General features: G+C 41.8%; 1 protein-coding gene across 1 annotated transcript in view; it reads left to right on the top strand.

Annotated features, from left to right (window-relative positions):
* LOC126417028 (CD151 antigen-like) overlaps positions 1-20,170 on the top strand; it is a 212,838-nt gene that overhangs the window by 148,530 nt on the left and 44,138 nt on the right. The gene's annotated exons all lie outside the window — the stretch shown is intronic.

Genomic DNA, 20,170 nt, shown 5'->3' on the forward strand with positions numbered 1-20,170 from the left:
GGAAAGGAAGTCGGCCGTGCCCTTTCAGAGGAACCATCCCGGCATTTGCCTGGAGCGATTTAGGGAAATCACGGAAAACCTAAATCAGGATGGCCGGTCGCGGGATTGAACCGTCGTCCTTCCGAATGCGAGTCCAGTGTGCTAACCACTGCGCCACCTCGCTCGGTGTATAATTTTTTTTTTTTTTTGAGGCTGGCCGGTGTGGCCGAGCAGTTCTAGGCGCTTCAGTCTGGAGCCGCGCGACCGCTACGGTCGCAGGTTCGAATCCTGCTTCGGGCTTGGATGTATGTGTTGTCCTTCGGTTAGTTAGATTTAAGTAGTTCTAAGTTCTAGGGGACTGATGATCTCAGATGTTAAGTCCTATAGTGCTCAGAGCCATTTGAACCATAAATTTTTGAGTTTCGTCGTACTGAATTTTGACGTGAACGCATGACGTCCACAGAAATTTGTCCAAGAGGGGGCAAAACTATAAAATAGCCATTTTGATATAACTGATTCAGTGAGTTTCTTTTATAAAAAGTGTGTCGTGCACTAAGCACTAATTTGGACAGGAAGTATACAAAACTAGTATCTCAAACGACTAATAATTGTCCACTTACGACTCTTAAGGAAGATTACTTGCATATCGAAACGGTATGCATATTTCAGTAATGTATGCTACCTTTTAATATTATTAATTGAATATGGATGGTACTTTTCTTCTTAAAAATGTGAAATTATATCACATGATCATTGTGCAGCGAACCAAAGAGATATCAAATACAGGCAGCAAACATTCACAAAAAATTATTATCTACACATCCACTACTGGCCATTAAAATTGCTACACCAAGAAGAAATGCAGATGATAAACGGGTATTCATTGGACAAATATACTAGAACTGACATGTGATTACATTTTCACGCAATTTGGGTGCATAGATCCTGAGAAATCAGTACCCAGAACAACCACCTCTGGCCGTAATAGCGGCCTTGATACCCCTGGGCAGTGAGTCAAACAGAGCTTGGATGACGTGTACAGGTAGAGCTGCCCATGCACCTTCAACACGATGCCACAGTTCATCAAGAGTAGTTACTGGCGTATTGTGACGAGCCAGTTGCTCGGCCACCATTGATCAGACGTTTTCATTTGGTGAGACATATGCAGAATGTGCTGGCCAGGGCAGCAGTCGAACATTTTCTGTATCCAGAAAGGCCCGTACAGAACCTGCGGACATGCGGCCGTGCATTATCCTGCTCAGTTATAGGGTTTCGCAAGGATCGAATGAAGGATAGAGTCACGGGTCGTAACACATCTGAAATGTAACGTCCACTGTTCAAAGTGCCGTCAATGGGAACAAGACGTGACCGAGACGTGTATCCAATGGCACCCCATACCATTACGCCGGGTGATACGCTTCCAATGTGCGTTCACCGCGATGTCGCCAAACACGGATGCGACCATCATGATGCTGCAAACAGAACATGGATTCATCTAAAAAAATGACGTTTTGCCATTCGTGCACCCAGTTTCGTCGTTGAGTACACCATCGCAGGCGCTCCTGTCCGTGATGCAGCGTCAAGGGTAACCGCAGCCATGGTCTCCGAGCTGATAGTCCATGCTGCTGCAAACGTCGTCAAACTTTTTGTGCAGATGGTTGTTGTCTTGCAAACGTCCCCATCTGTTGTCTCAGGGATCGAGAAGTGGCTGCACGATCCGTTACAGCCATGCGGATAAGATGCCTGTCATCTCGACTGCTAGTGATACGAGGCCGTTGGGATCCAGCACGGCGTTCCGTATTACCCTCCTGAACCCACCGATTCCATATTCTGCTAACAGTCATTGGAACTCGCTCAACGCGAGCAACAATGTCGCGATACGATAAACCGCAATCGCGACAGGCTACAATCCGACCTTTATCAAAGTCGGAAACGTGATGGTACGCATTTCTCCTCCTTACACGAGGCATCACAACAACGTTTCACCAGGCAACGCCGGTCAACTGCTGTATGCGTATGAGAACTCGGTTGGAAACTTTCTTCATGTCAGCACGTTGTAGGTGTTGGCACCTGCGCCAACTTTGTTTGAATGCTGTGAAAAGCTAATCATTTGCATATCACAGAATCTTCTTCCTGTCGGTTAAAGTTCGTGTCTGTAGCACGTCATCTTCGTGGTGTAGCGATTTTAATGGCCAGTAGTGTGTGTGTGTGTGTGTGTGTGTGTGTGTGTGTGTATGTCTATGTGTATGTTCCACACCTCCTCCTAAATTACTGCACCGGTTTCACCAAACTTGGTATACAATCATAATTCAGGAGATATAGCGTCATAAATATGAGATGCGTGTAATACTGCCGCGTATTACATCTATGGCTCTAACTGTATTCGCAATAAATTTTACGCGAGCCACATATGTCGCCGAATGTAGCTTTAAAAGAATATTATGGTACGACGTACGGTTCAAGAGATGTAACGTCATAAACACCGAGATACCTGAAAAACTGCCATATTGTGCATGACGTTTAAATATGTTACTTCTTTTCTACTAATTCTAGTCGCAACAAATTTTGCAGACAGTATCCACATTTTTTTGAGTCATCAGTCTTCTGACTGGTTTGATGCGGCACGAATTTCTATCCTGTGCCAACCTCTTCATCTCAGAGTAGCACTTGCAACCTACGTTCTCAATTATCTGTTCAATGTATTCCAGTCTCTGTCTTCCTATACAGTTTTTGCCCCCTACAGCACCCTCCACGAGGTACACCATGCAAGTCATTCCCTGATGTCTTAACAGATGTTCTATCATCCTGTCCCTTCTCCTTGTCAATGTTTTCCACATATTCCTTTCCGCTCTGATTCTGCGCAGATCCTTTTCATTCCTTACCTTATCAGTCCACCTAATTTTCAACATTCGTCTGTAGCACCACATCTCAAATGCTTCGATTCTCTTCTGTTCCGGTTGTCCCACAGTCCATGTTTCATTACCATACTGTGCTCCAAACGTGTATTCTCAGAAATTTCTTGCTCATATTAAGGCCTATGTCACATACCAGTAGACTTCTCTTGGTCAGGAATGCCCTTTTTGCCAGTGCTCGTCTGCTTTGACGTCCTCCTTGCTCCGCCCGTCATTGGTTATTTTGCTGCCTAGGTAGCAGAATTCCTTAACTTCATCTACTTCATGACCATCAATCCTTATGTTATGTTTCTTGCTGTTCTCATGTCTGCTACTTCGCATTACTTTCGTCTTTCTTCAATTTACGCTCAATCCATATTCTGTACTCATTAGATTGTCCATTCCATTCAGCAGATCATATAATTCTTCTTCACTTTCACTTAGGATAGCAATGTCATCAGCAAATCGTGTTAATGATACTTTCTCCTTTAATTTTAATTCCACTCCTGAGCCTTTTTTTTAATTTCCATCATTGCTACTTCAATGTACAGATTGAATAGTAGGGGCGAAAGAATACATCGCTGTCTTACACCCTTTTTAATCCGATCATTTCGTTCTTGGTCGCACACTCTTACTGTTCCCTCTTGGTTCTTGTACATATTGTATATTAGCCTATAGCTTATTTCTATTTTTCTCAGAATTTCGAACATCTTCCACTAATTTACACTGTCGAAACGCTTTTTGTAGGTCGACAAGTCCTACGAACTTGCTTCCAGAATCAACCGCAACGCCAGAATTGCCTCTCTGGAGCCATTACCTTTCCTAAGGCCAAACTGATCGTCAAGTAACACATCGTCAATTTTCTTTTCCATTCTTCTGTGTATTATGCTTGTCAGCAACTTGGATGCAGGAGGAGTTAAGCTGACTGTGCGATAATTCTTGCACTTGTCACCTCTTGCAGTCTTCGGAATTGTGTGGATAACATTTTTTCGAAAGTCTGACGGCATATTGCCAGACTCATTCGTTCTACCCACCAACGTGAATAATCGTTTAGTTGCCACTTCTCCCCAATGATTTTAGAAAATATGCTGGAATGTTATTTATTCCTTCTGCCTTATTTGATCTTAAGTGCCCCAAAGCTCTCTTAAATTTTGATTCTAATGCTGGACCCCCATCTCCTCTAAATCGACACCTGTTTCTTCATCTATCACATCAGACAAATCTTCTCCCTCATAGAGGCCTTCAGTATACTGTTTCCACCTATTTGTTCTCTCCTCTGCATTTAACAATGGAATTCCCGTCGCACTGTTACCACCCTTGCTTTTAACTTCACACAAGGCTGATTTGACTTTTCTGTATTCTGAGTCAGTCCTTCTCACAATCATTTCTTTTTCGATTTTTTCAAATTTTTCATGCAGCCATTTCGTCATACTTTACCTGCAATTCCTGTTTATTTCAGTCCTCAGCGACTTGTATTTCCGTATTCCTGAGTTTTCCGCGACGTTTTTGTACTTCCGCCTTTCATCGATCAACTGAAATATTTCTTCTGTTATCCATGGTTTCTTCGCAGTTTCCTTCTTTGTACCGATGTTTTTCTTTCCAACTTCTGTGATTGCCCTTTTTAGAGATGTCCATTCCCCCTCAACTGTATTGCCTGCTGGACTAATCTTTATTGCTATATCTACAGCCTTAGAGAACTTCAAGTGTACCTTGTCATTCCTTAGCACTTCCGTACCACACTTCTTTGCATATTGGTTCTTCCTGACTAATCTCTCAATCTTCATCCTACTCTTCATCACTAGTACATTGTGATCTGAGTGTATATCTGCTCCTGGGTACGCTTACAACCCAGACTGTGGTTTCGGAAAATCTGTCTGACTGAAATTTTACTGTATCATTCGGCCTTTTCCGAGTATACCTCCTCCTCTTCTGATTCTTGAACAGAGTATTCGCCACTACTAACTGAAATTTATTAGAGAACTCAATTAGTCTTTCTCCTCTATCATTCCTTGTCCCAAGCCCATATTCTCCTGTAACATTTTCTTCTGCTTCTTCCCCCATAATTGAATTCCAGTCCCCCATGACTATTAGATTTTCATTTCCATTTACATACTTTATTACCCTTTCAATACCCTCATGTACTTTCTGTATCTCTTCAGCTTTCGACGTCAGCTTATATACCTGCACTGTCGTTGCCGGTGTTGGTTTGCTGTCGATTCTGATAAGAACAACCATAGCACTGAATTGTTCACAGTAACATACTCCCTGCCCTACCTTCTATTCATAACGAATTCTACGCACGTTACACCACTTTCGTTGCTGTTGATATTACCCTATACTCATCCGAACAGAAATCCTTGTTTTCTTTCAGTTTCACTTCACTGACCCCTAGTATACCTAGATTGAGCCTCTGAATTTACCTTTTCAGAGTTTCTAGCTTCTCTACCACATTCATTTTTCTGACATTCCACCGCCCCCCCGACTCATAGTACGCTATACTTTCTTTGATTATTCAATCTTTTTCTCATAGTCACCTCCCCCTTGGCAGTCTCCCACTGGAGATCCGAATGGGGGACTACTCCGGAATCTTTTGCCAATGGAGAGATCATCATGCCACTTTTTCAGTTACAGGCCACACGTCCTGTAGATACACGCTATGTGTCTTTAATGCAGTGTTTGCAATTGCCTTCTGTATCCTCATGCCGTTTATCTTTGCTGATTCTTTCACCTTTTGGGGCAGTTTCCCACTCAAAAGGCAAGAGAGTTCACTGAACCTGTGTCCGCTCCTCCGCCCACTTTGACAACGCCGTTGATATGCCAGAAGTCTTCGGCCGCCAGTTCCGATGAATGTACCTACATAAATATGTCATTGTACGAGACATAGTTTAGGTGACATGACTTCATAGGCACTGAGATACGTAAAAAAAGTCGCATGATGCATCAAGCTTTACTACCAATAAAGTCCTACAGTCGGGTCAACTTAAGGAAATCCCTAACAGATGGCAGCGCTTTTGATAACTTTCAGCTGCGAAACCCAAACGGCTGTAGGCGAAAAGGATAGTCGTCTATAGAGCTATGAAGAGATGTTGCTATAGGGACGTTTAATTAATCACGTTATAGACACAAGAAACAGCTGCGCCCACCGTACAGAAGCCTCCAAGATCATGTTTCTTGCCGGTCGGTGTGGCCGAGCGGTTCTAGGCGCTTCAGTCCGGAAACCGCGCTGCTGCTACGGTCGCAAGTTAGAATCCTGCCTCGGGCATGGCTGTGTGTGATGTCCTTAGGCTAGTTAGGTTTACGTAGTTATAAGTCTAGGGAACTGATGATCTCAGATGTTAAGTCCCATAGTGCTTAGAGCCATTTGAACCACTTGATTATGTTTCTTAATTTGGATACTGTACTTACACGTCTCTACGAGACGCATATTTCTTTGTATTACATGTTTCTTTGTATCACTGTTTCATAATTTAAACTGTGTTTTCACGAATACATGAAATTGAAATATTTTCGAAACTTCGCAACAAACACAGTCCACTTTTTGTTTTTTATCTAGTAGAAAACTGACAAAAGGAAAACCCGGACAATGCCGGGTTTGTGGGTTTCTGTTTCAATAATGTTAGGCTGACATTAAAATTAAAAACGTAAAATAAAAAAAATCAGAAAGAACGACTGAGTAAATCTTATCCAATATCAACAAAAAATGCCACTTTAATGTTCCATGAAGTGGACAAAAGGGAAGTAACCTTTAAAACTTCTATAAACCGTTACTTTCTTACGTAACTTCACATCTGATAATGTTACTGGACTTATTGCGTTACTTCCATGCTCCCTATTTTTAATGTTGACTAGCATAACTAAAGTTTAATAAGAAGTTGTTGAAATCTACCTTTTTCTTGGGTTGGCTGATGGATAATCTCCCAAAACTATCCTCAAATTCGCTGGTTGGACCGAGTTTAATTCTAGAACATAAGGGGGGAGGGGGGAGGAAATGGTACATTGCTGCTAAACCATCGTAAAATTTGCTAGTCTACAAAAGGAAGTCATAATTTATAGCTTATGCGTTAGTTAATTACCATTATTAGATATCCGAAGGTGTTTTACATACCAAGCTGAATACAAAATCTCGTATTTTATACCCTACTGCCATAGTAAGTTTCACACAGGTTTTTAATCTAGAGTTAACAGCCTAAGACTGAACCAAAGCGTCCTCGTCTCTTCAGTTTGCCACATAGTTGCCAAGTCAAATGGACAGCAGAATTTGTACCTCTATGATTGTATTTGCCGCTGTGTTGCTTCCCACAGAGTTTGAGAAAATTTCAATCCCTGGAGAGGACATCTTTTCGATCTTGAAATTTTACGCTTTGTTCCTCTCTTCTGTATTATGGTAATAGCTTTCTTTCTTTGACTGATATAGTTGGCTCCCATGATTATGTATAGGTGAACACACATCTACAGTATGGCATGGCTGTGTTCTTAAGAGAGCACTACAGTAGCTCCGTCGAGTGAAACTGAATGTATATTCAGCAAGCCATTGTGGGTCTTCCTAGTCCACAGAAAACTGTAAACTATTGATCTGATTCCGCTGTACAGCAAAGAGTGGAAAAGGGAGAGAGCGTCATTACGGGAACTGGGGGATTGACGACGGGTACGTTTAGGCCTACTGCTGCAATGTTTATGTTGATTTGGGAATTGGGGTCGGAATTCGCGTGTCATAGGTCTGCACGTCGATAGGGCTGTACGAGGAGGTAAAATACAAAAATTGATAAAGTAACAGTATTTCGCACGGGTCTCAGCAGTATTAATGCTGCAGTTCAGTAGAGTCACTGATAATTATAGCTCTAAATGTGTGAGAATTCTATCATAGGGTGCAAATGTTTCCCCTTGCCTCCCCCACCCCCCGCACCACTTGCGAACGTCTTTGCGTGCAAGTAAGGGTGGTACGAAGAGACTATCTACATTCTTCTTCGGATTCACAAAGTGAATAACGCTGAGTTTAGAGATTAAATGTCACATCTCTTATTTCCGCATACTGAACTATTTACAGTTCAGAGGATAGATGAATCACTCAGGAAAGTTGTACTGGGAAAGGAGTCCTAAAATCAAACTATTTTCCAAACGTTCTCGATACATTGGTGTTTTAGATGAAATTTCTTCTTTCAACGATTGTTATGTATCGTCCAAATCAGTTACTGGAGGAATGGATGTGGAAGTAAGGTCTTTTTTGGTGCACTCCATCTCTACAAATATCTTCATATCATGCGAAAAAAATTTTCTGAACATATATGTATGGACGTTCTCCGAAAGAAATGAGAGCGGAATAAGAAGAAAAAGGAGCAGAAGGGACAAGAAACAGTCACTAGCAAAGGACTAGGATATAGAATGTTCGCTTAAACGTAAAGTAAATTTTGTGTGTTCAGTTTTAACAGTTTATTTCTGCAACCTTCAGTTTTGCTTCTGTAAGGTATCTTTTTCTCCAAAACCTGCTCATTGAGACTGAATGTATTTTTCAAAGTATCTTCTTGTTGCTTCCAGTTATCAACCAGTGAACAAGGTTTGTAATTTTTGCTTCCTACAGAAGGAGGAAAAATTGAAGTTGAAGATTATAAATTTTATGAAATGTTTCTAAAACCATAAAATTAAACGTGATTATTTATTAGGCGCTAGATATATTTCTGACTGCATCTTACGTTTCGTCCTTGTCCTATTAATAATTTAGAAGAAAATATAGCAATGAGACCGACAACACGTAGAACCTGTGAGTTGGTGGCGCTGCAGTACTTTAGGCTGAACTACTATTTTTAGTGAAACTGTTATGTGCGTAGCATTTGAGAAAATTTCTACAGAAAATTGTTAGATAGTTTACGAGAAACGGAACTCAAATTTTTTGGAACACTTATTAACAAATAAAGATTGACATCTACCATCGTTATTATATAACGACAGCAATTACAAAAGCATTTCACAATGCAGAAACCATTTTCGACCAGCCAGCGGTAATCATCAGGCTAAAAGCACTTTGACGTAATATTTATGTATGTTAATAAAGCAAAGGGCACATTATTTCCCTGTGCGCAGCAGGTGCTTTTAGTCTGATGATGACCACTGGCTGACCGAAGCGGTTACTTCATTGTGAAATGCTTTTGTAATTCATAACGTAATGCGCTGAAGGAAGATAATCACTCAGTTGTGTAGTCTCCATCAATAAAATGTCACTTTTTTCAAGGTATTTATAATATTAAATTTATATTAGATTCATGCATAAGTTCGCAGCGTTTTTCCGTAAGTTTAATAAACGCAAAGATACACGTAACACAGACTTTCATCATCAATAATACATTCTCGTTCATTATTTATAACAGTCTGCCAACGCTGGGGTAAATTTTCGATTCCGTGACAGCAGAAATCACGTGGTTCTGAGGCGAAGAACTCGTCCAGCCATGGAGGAGCGTATTTTCATCAGGAAACCAAGTTCCCCGAAATTTTTTCGATACAGAGCGGAAAATGTGAAAATCAAAGGGCGCAAGATCAGTTGAAAATGTAAGCACAGAATGACAGCCGACTCCTGTATAGGAGTGGGCCTTACCCTGGAGTGTCATCACTTCACGCAGTCTTCCTGGTCATTTTTCTTGGATCGCGTCTAAAAGACGTCTCAGTTACTGACAATAAATGTCAGCAGTGATGGTTACACCTCGGGGAAGCAATTTGTAGTACGCCACCCGTCGCCGTCCCACCAGATACATAAAAATTACATTTTGTGATAGCGCGCAGGTCTTTCTACGGGGAGTTGCTGCTTTGTTTGGGATCAATCATTTGTTTCTTTTCCTTTTTTTCATTTCTCGTCACCAGTAACGATACAGAACAGAAGTCTTTGACGTTCACGAGCAAATTGATACAGAGCAAACAGAGATGCACATATAGCCCACGCTGATTTTTATGATTTTGGCTCAGAGCATGCGATATACGTACACCCAATTTTTCAACCTTCCCCATTGCATGCAAATGTTGCGCGATGGCGGAATGATCACAATTCATCAGATTTGTCAGTTCTCGACTACACTTATGCGGATCGTTGTGGATTAATGCTTTTAAACGATCTTCATCAAACCCCGAAGGTCTTCCTGAACGTGGAGTGTTACTAATGTCAAAACGAGGAAACTTTTCTTGCCGTGCTCTGTCCAATATCTTCATCCTCATACACGGCGCAGGTCTTCCTGACTGCCTCCGCTGCTGTTACCCCTCTAGACGAAGAATATCTCGGAAATGTTCCGGTTTCTCCACTTGTCACTCTATTATCTGTCGTCCACAGCTCTGCTCGCTATCTCCAACTGGCAAAGACGACAATACGTAAATCCAAATAGCAACTGTGAACTATAAATAAAAATTACAATCAATAAGTAAACCCATAGCAACCGGAATACCAACACACAACAAAAACGCTACGAATTCCTGCACCACCTAACATGTCGCACAAGGCTTTTACATTACCATGAAAAGATGTTGTCAGTTTAGTTTTCTGTTGTAAATGTAACAGCTACTAAGCGAAATTTAAAAAAGTAAAGTGGTGTATGTAAATGATACTTCGTTGCTATTGCTAAACAATGTGTTAGGGGCAAATGTTGCTGTTATTCTACTGCTACCAACACCGAGCAACGATGGATATCTAGACGCTTTTTCTTGTGCTTTATTAATCTGCTGAATCATAATCGATAAGTATTATGTGTGTATGTTGGTATGTTACAAATCTCCTCCTAAACCACAGGAGCGATTCCAATGGAACTTGGTACTCATATCCCATACTGTCAGCAACAATGCTCTGGAGGCAAGAACCACCTACCCATCACAGCTAAGAAGATGTGATGTCATAAAAAACGAGATACGTGAAAAATTGCCTCATCATGCATGACATTTAAATTTATTACGTCTATATTATTAAATGCATTAGTGACACATTTTGCAGACAGTATCCGCATATGATGCTGAATGTAACTACAAAATTATATCATTGTGTGACCCATAGATCAGGATATATGACGTCGTAAACACTGAGATGCGTGAAAAAATGTCGCGTCATGCGTGGCATTTCAATTTATTACATTTTCGCTACTAACACTACTCGCAAAAAACTTAGCAGACAGTATCCAAACATACTACTGAAAGTTCCTGCAAAATTATATCTTTGTGCGAGACATTGTTCAGTAGCTGTGACGCCAAAAAGATTGAAGTGTGTGAAAACGAAACTTCAGGGTGAAATTCGCTACAGATACAGAGGAAGTATGCGTACAGATGTGTGTGAAATATGTTAAATACATGTCATATGTGAGTACTCTGGATAAGTCGAGGGCAAAAAGCTCCTCCTGAACTAGTGGATTGATTTCAAGAAAATTGATATGCATATTAATTAATATCTGGAAAGGAATTCTATTGGGGTAAGAACCACCGGCCTCCTACTGGGGAGGGGTGATGAAGTGGGGAGAGAAGGAGAAAGGAGGAGATGGACGAAAGGAGCGAAGGAGGAGATGGAACCAGATAGGGAAGCAGGAAGTGTACAGAGAGAGTGGGCGGAGGAAATGGACTGAGAAAGGAGGAGGGTGGTATAGACGGAAAGAGAAGGGAGAAGAAGGTGGACAGAGAGAATGGCGAGGAGATGGACGGAGAGAGAGGAATTTGGGGGAAGGAGGAAGTGGATTAACTGGATTGGAATATCTACCTGCGCAACACCGGGTACTCGGCTAGTAAGGTGATAAAAAAAACCGTGTCAACCTCCATTTACTTATAATTAACAACCGATATTTTTAAAAACGCATTTTCTAGCATTTATAATGATCATGTAGTATTTCCGTTTTAATATGCAGTGCTCTTATTGACGCGCTTGTTTTAGATACAGCTATTTAACTTCACAGAAATTTCTGATGTATATCTACATCTATACTCTGCAAAGCATTGTAAAATGCATGGTAGGAGTAACTTCCCATTGTTCGAAGTTAATAGTATGCTATGAGATCGAGCCGCTGCTGTGTTCAATTATATTATTTATTACAAAAGGCCTAGTTCGGCGTGTTGCCATCTTCAGATTATATCAGGTGGCCTTGATAGCCATATGACATCGATGTCTGAGTTGCTGTGACAGCACTGTGTAAGTTTTCTCCGTTAAACGTTTCCGTAGCAGTTATTTGTGAAGGTATCGAGTTCAGGAAGTTTATTTCATAATTGGTTGACAGCACACTGACAGTTGAATCAGAGATATCTTTTGATTACCATGCAACATAATTACACACCTTGAAGAATAACTGCTCCCTTAAAAGTTTAACACCTACAATAGCTCCACCAACTTATACAGTACTGTGACAGCAGTTCAGATATTCAGTGCCATATGGATGCAAGATCTCCTGATATAATTTGGAGATGGAAACCATGCCGAAATAGGCCTATTGTAATATATTCAAACACAGCAGCGTCTTGGTCTCATAACACAATATATAATATCCTTATATGACATATACGACGCAAATTCCCCGGATAAGTGCAGACTCGATTAGGTGTTCTTCCGTTACATAGTAGTATGAAGTGCGGGACGAAAGATAGCTTAACTGCTTTTGTACACGCTGTAATTACGCGTAGTCTAACATTATCTTCGCAGTCCATACGGAAACGATACGTAGCGAGCTGTAAGTTATTCCTAGAGTCATCGCTCAATGCTGTTTCTTGAAGCATTTGCAAGACTATTGACGTCTCACTTTAAACGTATGCCAATTCTGGTTTTTCGTCATTCCAGGGCGCTCTTCTGCGGTTCAAACAAAAATTGACCATTCGCAGTACCCTTGTTTTGTCTAAGTACAGTATTCCCTGTTAGTCCTATTATGTGTGAGACCCAGACGGTTGTGCAATATTATAGGATGTATCGTACGAATCTTCTTTGTAGATTCATTGTGTAACGGCAGGCAAATGAAAACCGAACACCCAGCACAACGGGACAATGGATTTGCTCCATTTAGTAGTCTTGGAATACTACGTTCTTGTCTTTGCTAAAGAGTGAACTTTAATATTTCTTAATACTTCAAGCACGTTACCAATCTTTGCATCACTTTGGAATCTTATCCAAACACGTATCTATTTATTTATAGGTCATTGGTTCGTTTTACACATATTGTGCAGTATTCGCTGTCTTACTCAAAGTTTCTTTAGAGAGAGTATATGAAAATGTTATCGAAAGATAGAGATGCCTACAGTATCTCTGAGAGATCAGAAACGTAATTGAAAGAAGGCATTTTTGTAAGTGTTAAGACCTGATATTCGAAAGGTTATGTTTGATTGCAAAACTGCCGGCCTGGTGGCCGAGCGGTTCTAGGCGCTACAATCTGGAACCGCGCGACCGCTACGGTCGCAGGTTCGAATCCTGCCTCGGGCATGGATGTGTGTGATGTTAGGTTAGATAGGTTTAACTAGTTCTAAGTTCTAGGGGACTGATGACCGCAGAAGTTAAGTCCCATATTGCTCAGAGCCATTTGAACCAATTTCTTTTAATTCAAAACTGAATCAAAAATCATTGTGAATGAGAGGGCGACTTTGGTATTATTAACGAAGTTTGTTACTAAGTTATTAGGCAGCAAAAATGATGTTTTTTACATTTATTTTATTGCTAGCATGAGGGAAAATTTCAGCGAGGTAGGCAGTTTAATGAGCTTCATGACTCAATTTCTGAACAGGCACCTTGAAATGTTTCTTTCGTACGTCCTCCGAGCTTCCGTGGCGTCTCGTCAAGTTCGAGTAGCAGCCACTGCCAGAAGCGACACACTGTTAAAAAACAACGTGCTGCGCGCGAGACAAACCACCTAACGAAACCTACCGCTAAGCAGATTACCTCTAAAACGTCTACTGCGAACTGCAATAAATCCCCTGCAGTCTTAGACTATTGAAACAGTCTAAATAAGGGTCGCCAGCCTCCTTTTGAACAGCCAGACACGGTTAAGCCTTCCCCTAGTCCTCAGTTAAATAAAACCCTGCAGCTCTCCAACTATTCCCAGGAAGATTCCGAGATGCGATCACCCTTGCTACTTCCGCCGACAATCTCCACAAAAACGAATCCGGAAAACAGTTTACAGTCAGAATAAAATCTTCTCAGTCTTAAAGCCGCGTCAATTCTGACAAAACTGTCGAGCTTTCGATGAACATCTCCGCCATCTTCGTCGGGAGGAAAACCACCGAGATTTTATGCAGACATGCCGAAGCGAAAGACTCCAAGGACCCAGTTTATAGCCAGTAGGTAAAAAGTCACACCCGAAACAGCATGCTTAAATTTTCACGTAAAGCAAATGAATTTTCTGTCTCCAAATAAACCTCTCCAAGTCTGCTTTGTTCCTTCAAATCTACCTCTAACTAACTAAACGCTCCACCCTTTGGTGCTGAAACCGTTCCGCCTATGAAATATGAAAAGACGTTAAGCGGAGTTCCAAACCCGCGCACAGGAACAATAGAGCATTCATAAGCGCTATATTGATTTTCTGTTGTAAATATTCATTGCCACCGTGGTCACGTGATCTCGGGATAGCATAGTTTTGTCCGTAATACTACCTATAAATTTTGAAAGACGTCATATCGCTAGAACAGACAGATTTCCTTCGTAGGTGCTGTGGGTAGGCGATTTATAGACACCATAACAATTTGCATTTCTTACCAGGAATAAACTGCGCTCTTAGCTTGGATGAGCAAAATGAACGCGCATCACGGCACAGCACCGCCACGTCTACATCTACATCTACATCTACATCTACATCTACATGACTACTCTGCAATTCACATTTAAGTGCTTGGCAGAGGGTTCATCGAACCACAATCATACTATCTCTCTACCATTCCACTCCCGAACAGCGCGCGGGAAAAACGAACACCTAAACGTTTCTGTTCGAGCTCTGATTTCTCTTATTTTATTTTGATGGTCATTCCTCCCTATGTAGGTTGGGATCAACAAAATATTTTCGCATTCGGAAGAGAAAGTTGGTGACTGAAATTTCGTAAGTAGATCTCGCCGCGACGAAAAACGTCTTTGCTTTAATGACTTCCATCCCAATTCGCGTATCATATCTGCCACACTCTCTCCCCTACTACGTGATAATACAAAACGAGCTGCCCTTTTTTTCCCCCTTTCGATGTCCTCCGTCAATCCCACCTGGTAAGGATCCCACACCGCGCAGCAATATTCTAACAGAGGACGAACGAGTGTAGTGTAAGCTGTCTCTTTAGTGGACTTGTTGCATCTCCTAAGTGTCCTGCCTATGAAACGTAACCTTTGGCTCGCCTTCCCCACAATATTATCTATGTGGTCTTTCCAACTGAAGTTGTTCGTAATTTTAACACCGAGGTACTTAGTTGAATTGACAGCCTTGAGAATTTTACTATTTATCGAGTAATCGAATTCCAACGGGTTTCTTTTGGAACTCATGTGGATCACCTCACACTTTTCATTATTTAGCGTCAACTGCCACCTGCCACACCATACAGCAATCTTTTCTAAATCGCTTTTCAACTGATACTGGTCTTCGGATGACCTTACTAGACGGTAAATTACAGCATCATCTGCGAACAACCTAAGAGAACTGCTCAGATTGTCACCCAGGCCATTTATATAGATCAGGAACAGCAGAGGACCCAGGACGCTTCCCTGGGGAACACCTGATATCACTTCAGTTTTACTCGATGATTTGCCGTCTATTACTACGAACTGGACCTTACTGACAGGAAATCACGAATCCAGTCGCACAACTGAGACGATACCCCATAGGCCCGCAGCAGGATTAGAAGTTGCTTGTGAGGAACGGTGTCACAAGCTTTCCGGAAATCTAGAAATACGGAATCAACTTGAGATCCCCTGTCGATAACGGCCATTACTTCGTGCGAATAAAGAGCTAGCTGCGTTGCTCAAGAACGATGTTTTCTGAAACCATGCTGATTACGTATCAATAGACCGTTCCCTTCGAGGTGATTCATAATGTTTGAATACAGTATATGCTCCAAAACTACTGCAAACCGACGTCAATGATATAGGTCTGTAGTTCGATGGATTACTCCTACTACCCTTCTTAAACACTGGTGCGACCTGCGCAATTTTCCAATCTGTAGGTACAGCTCTATCGGTGAGCGAGCGGTTGTATATGAGTGCTAAGTAGGGAGCTATTGTATCAGCGTAATCTGAAAGGAACCTAATCGGTATACAGTCTGGACCTGAAGACTTGCCCGTATCAAGCGATTTGAGTTGCTTCGCAACCCCTAAGGTATCTACTTCTAAGAAACTCATGCTAGCAGCTGTTCGTGTTTCAAATTCTGGAATATTCCATTCAGCTTCCCTGGTGAAGGAATTTCGCAAAACTGCGTTCAGTAACTCCGCTTTAGCGGCACAGTCGTCGGTAACAGTACCATCGGCACTGCGCAGCGAAGGTATTGACTGCGTCTTGCCGATTGTGTACTTTACATACGACCAGAATTTCTTCGGATTTTCTACCAAATTTCGAGACAATGTTTCGTTGTGGAACCTATTAAAGGCATCTCGCATTGAAGTTCGTGCCAAATTTCGCGCGTCTGTAAATTTTAGCCAATCTTCGGGATTTCGCGTTCTTCTGAACTTCGCATGCTTTTTCCGTTGCCTCTGCAACAGCGTTCGGACCTGTTTTGTGTACCATGGGGGATCAGTTCCATCTCTTACCAATTTATGAGGTATGAATCTCTCAATTGCTGTTGCTACTATATCTTTGAATTTGAGCCACATCTCGCCTGCATTTGCATAGTCAGTTCGGAAGGAATGGAGATTGTCTCTTAGGAAGGCTTCTAGTGACACTTTATCCGCTTTTTTAAATAAAATTATTTTGCGTTTGTTTCTGGTGGATTTGGAAGAAACGGTATTGAGCCTAGCTACAACGACCGTGTGATCACTAATCCCTGTAACAGTCATGATGCTCTCTATCAGCTCTGGATTGTTTGTGGCTAAGAGGTCAAGTATGTTTTCGCAACCATTTACAATCCTCGTGGGTTCGTGGACTAACTGCTCGAAATAATTTTCGGAGAAAGTATTTAGGACAATCTCGGAAGATGTTTTCTGCCTACCACCGGTTTTGAACAAGTATTTTTGCCAACATATCGAGGGAAGGTTGAAGTCACCACCAACTATAATCGTATGAGTGGGGTATTTTGTTGTTACGAGACTCAAATTTTCTCTGAACTGTTCCGCAACTATATCATCGGAGTGTGGGGGTCGGTAGAAGGAGCCAACTATTAACTTAGTTCGGCTGTTAAGTATAACCTCCACCCATACCAATTCGCACGGAGTATCTACTTCGACTTCACTACAAGATAAACTACTACTGACAGACACAAACACTCCACCACCAATTCTGCCTAATCTATCTTTCCTGAACACCGTCTGAGGCTTCGTAAAAAATTTCTGCAGAACTTATTTCAGGCTTTAGCCAGCTTTCTGTACCTATAACGATTTCAGCTTCTGTGCTTTCTATTAGCGCTTGAAACTCAGGGACTTTCCCAGCACAACTACAACAATTTACAACTACAACTCCGAATGTTCCTTGATTCAAGCACGTCCTGTATTTGCCATGCACGTCAGCGTGTATTTACACTGTCCATCACGTCAGTTCGTTTAGCACAGTGCAGAACGCCGAGAGTGGGGTTTTGAGTCGCCATCTGCAGTACAAAATGTCAGAGTACACTATTAGAATTCAGGAACTAGCAACGACAAAGGTTATTAATCACCAAAGCCAACTTCGTCGCCTATGTTCTCTCTTAGCGTTCTTTTTTTTGGTAAAGTTCTGAGAAGTGAAACGACATTTCAAAACATCGACATTTATTTTCTGACGGATACATACCCACGTCAAACAATACCTATAAACGAATAAATAGAAGCTCACTCATTTTCTTTCTTACGTAACTAATACGTTACAAACAACTGTATTTTTATTCTTCATTAAAGCTGATCTTTTCATTTAAAACGTTATGTAATGGGAGTTGCTTCGTCGACTGATGTTCTTATTTATATGCATTGTGGGCGTCATCTCTGTCCTGTTATTGTATAATCCAAATAATTATTCGCTTTCGAATGTATGACCTCGCTTGTGTGAGAACACACGATGTAAAAAATATCCAAGTCGTCGTAGAAAATTTGCGATTTGCACGAAAAAAAGCATAATAATAAAACACGAACACACAAAAGCACAATATGCAGTACTATAACACAAATGAGGACGGCGTAAGCAGCTTCACTTACAATGTTAGCAGACGACGATAGCGCAAAATTTTCTTACCAACAAACCTTGACGTGACGTAACGCAACGGCCCGTTTACGACCTGTGTGAATGCCGCTGTTTGAAACGCACTGCGGAATGTTTTGAGGTGACTTGACGGTCAATGTGAATTGGCCTAAGCGTCGTCTCGACACCATTCACAGAACGCAATGCCCATTCGAGAGATAATTATGTCTACTTTGACAGAACCGCACGTTCGACTCCTACAGGTTTGCCGTACTGGAAAAGCAATGTCTTTGGTCACGAATCCCGGAATGGTGATAAAACACAACTCACACCGCAGAGGTCGCAGCCCGTCGGCCGATTTCTCAATTTCGCGAGCTCCGAGCTGCTCCATGAAACTGTTTCAATATTCTGGCGTTTCAGCCAGTCTGACGCAAGAGAGGAATGTAAGCAGTTCTTTGGCCAGTTCCTGCGTCCTCTACGAGAACTTCTCTAGAAGTCGCTGCTTCCTGCCAGGATGGCAGGTGCTCCAGGAGTTTACCTTCGCCAGATGCTGGTAAGCACTGCCGTCGCGAGAAAACGACGTGCTCTGCAAATCAAGCTAGTGTGACCACCCGTTTAGGAATCTTCAGGATGAGCAAAGCCCAGTTCACCTGGCCACGGGAAACTCCTCCTGGCATCTACAATAGTGAATAGGACGACCAAACAGGCACGGCCAGGAAGTGAAACGTCACAAGCTTGAGTTTTGTTCTGAAAAATTGTATGATTTCAGTGAGGAACAGTGCTAAAATACAAATACGATAGGTGACTACAGTTGGTCATTTACGGAGATACAAAACAGGTGAGTCACAAAGGAGAAAGCTGTATTAAGAGCTTCAAGGAGGAGAGAGAAAAGAAATTAGAGTCAATAGACACATATTACCTGTGTATTAAAGAGCTGTTTTTATTTGTGTGCACCAATAAATCCTTCGTTCACACTGAGAAATAATTTGATTATTTTATAATTAAATGCGTTTGTAATTTTCTAATTTGCAATGAAGTCTCAATGTGTGAGAAAAAGCTGAGGTCAAATACGAATACAGTGTCCAGTAGACTTTGAGGTTGATCTATTATCCAACCAAAAAAAAAAAATATTTTTGTTGGCTTATACAATAAAACGTCAGCCTACGTAGCTAAGTGGTTAGTGTAGATGGCTGCAATGCGGAGGCCCCGGATCCGATTCCCAGTACTGCCAAGGATTTTTCCTTGGTGGAGGACTGGTACGAGATGGAATCAGCCTCGTGCTACCAACTGAGGAGCTACTTCAGCGAGCAGTAGCGGCTCCAGGGTCTCGGAAGTCTGCACAAATCACGAGAGAGCGGTGTGTTGGCCACATGCCCCTCCATCCGCATGGCATCGCAAGGCAGAGAAAATGTAACAACCTGTTGCAATATCCTGTGCTTTGCGGTCGATAGAGATGAAGTCTGAGCCTCCATTCAACCATTCCACCATAAAAAGGTGGATTTCACCAATGTCGTGAATTAAATGGTCCTAGTCGATTCCAGGTCTCTGGTCCAATGTCGTGAATTTAATGGTTCTATTCGATTCCAGGTCTCTGCTCCCAAAGTACATTTTTTTGTACTATAAGGTTTTGGTCAGTGTGTGCAACGTAAATATTCGTAAATCTAAGCATGACCACATAGCGCACCATTTATTTCATACGTAACTCAGGAAAGACACACACTCGCAACTGACATCGGACATGTTTTTGCAGTTTTTCCAACTTTCATCTCGTTGATATTCACGAATAGTAAAAATACTGCAGAGCTACGTGTTCGTACGCAGCTCGTGGTCGTGCGGTAGCGTTCTCGCTTCCCACGCCCGGGTTCCCCGGTTCGGTTCTCGGCGGGGTCAGGGATTTTCTCTGCCTCGTGACGACTGGTTGTTGTGTGCTGTCCTTAGGTTAGTTAGGTTTAAGTAGCTCTAAGTTCTAGGGGACTGATGACCATAGATGTTAAGTCCCATAGTGCTCAGAGCCATTTGAACCATTTGAAGCTACGTGTTCTACTACAACATCAA

This window comes from Schistocerca serialis, chromosome 8 (genome assembly GCF_023864345.2).
Source record: "Schistocerca serialis cubense isolate TAMUIC-IGC-003099 chromosome 8, iqSchSeri2.2, whole genome shotgun sequence".
NCBI lineage: Eukaryota > Metazoa > Arthropoda > Insecta > Orthoptera > Acrididae > Schistocerca > Schistocerca serialis.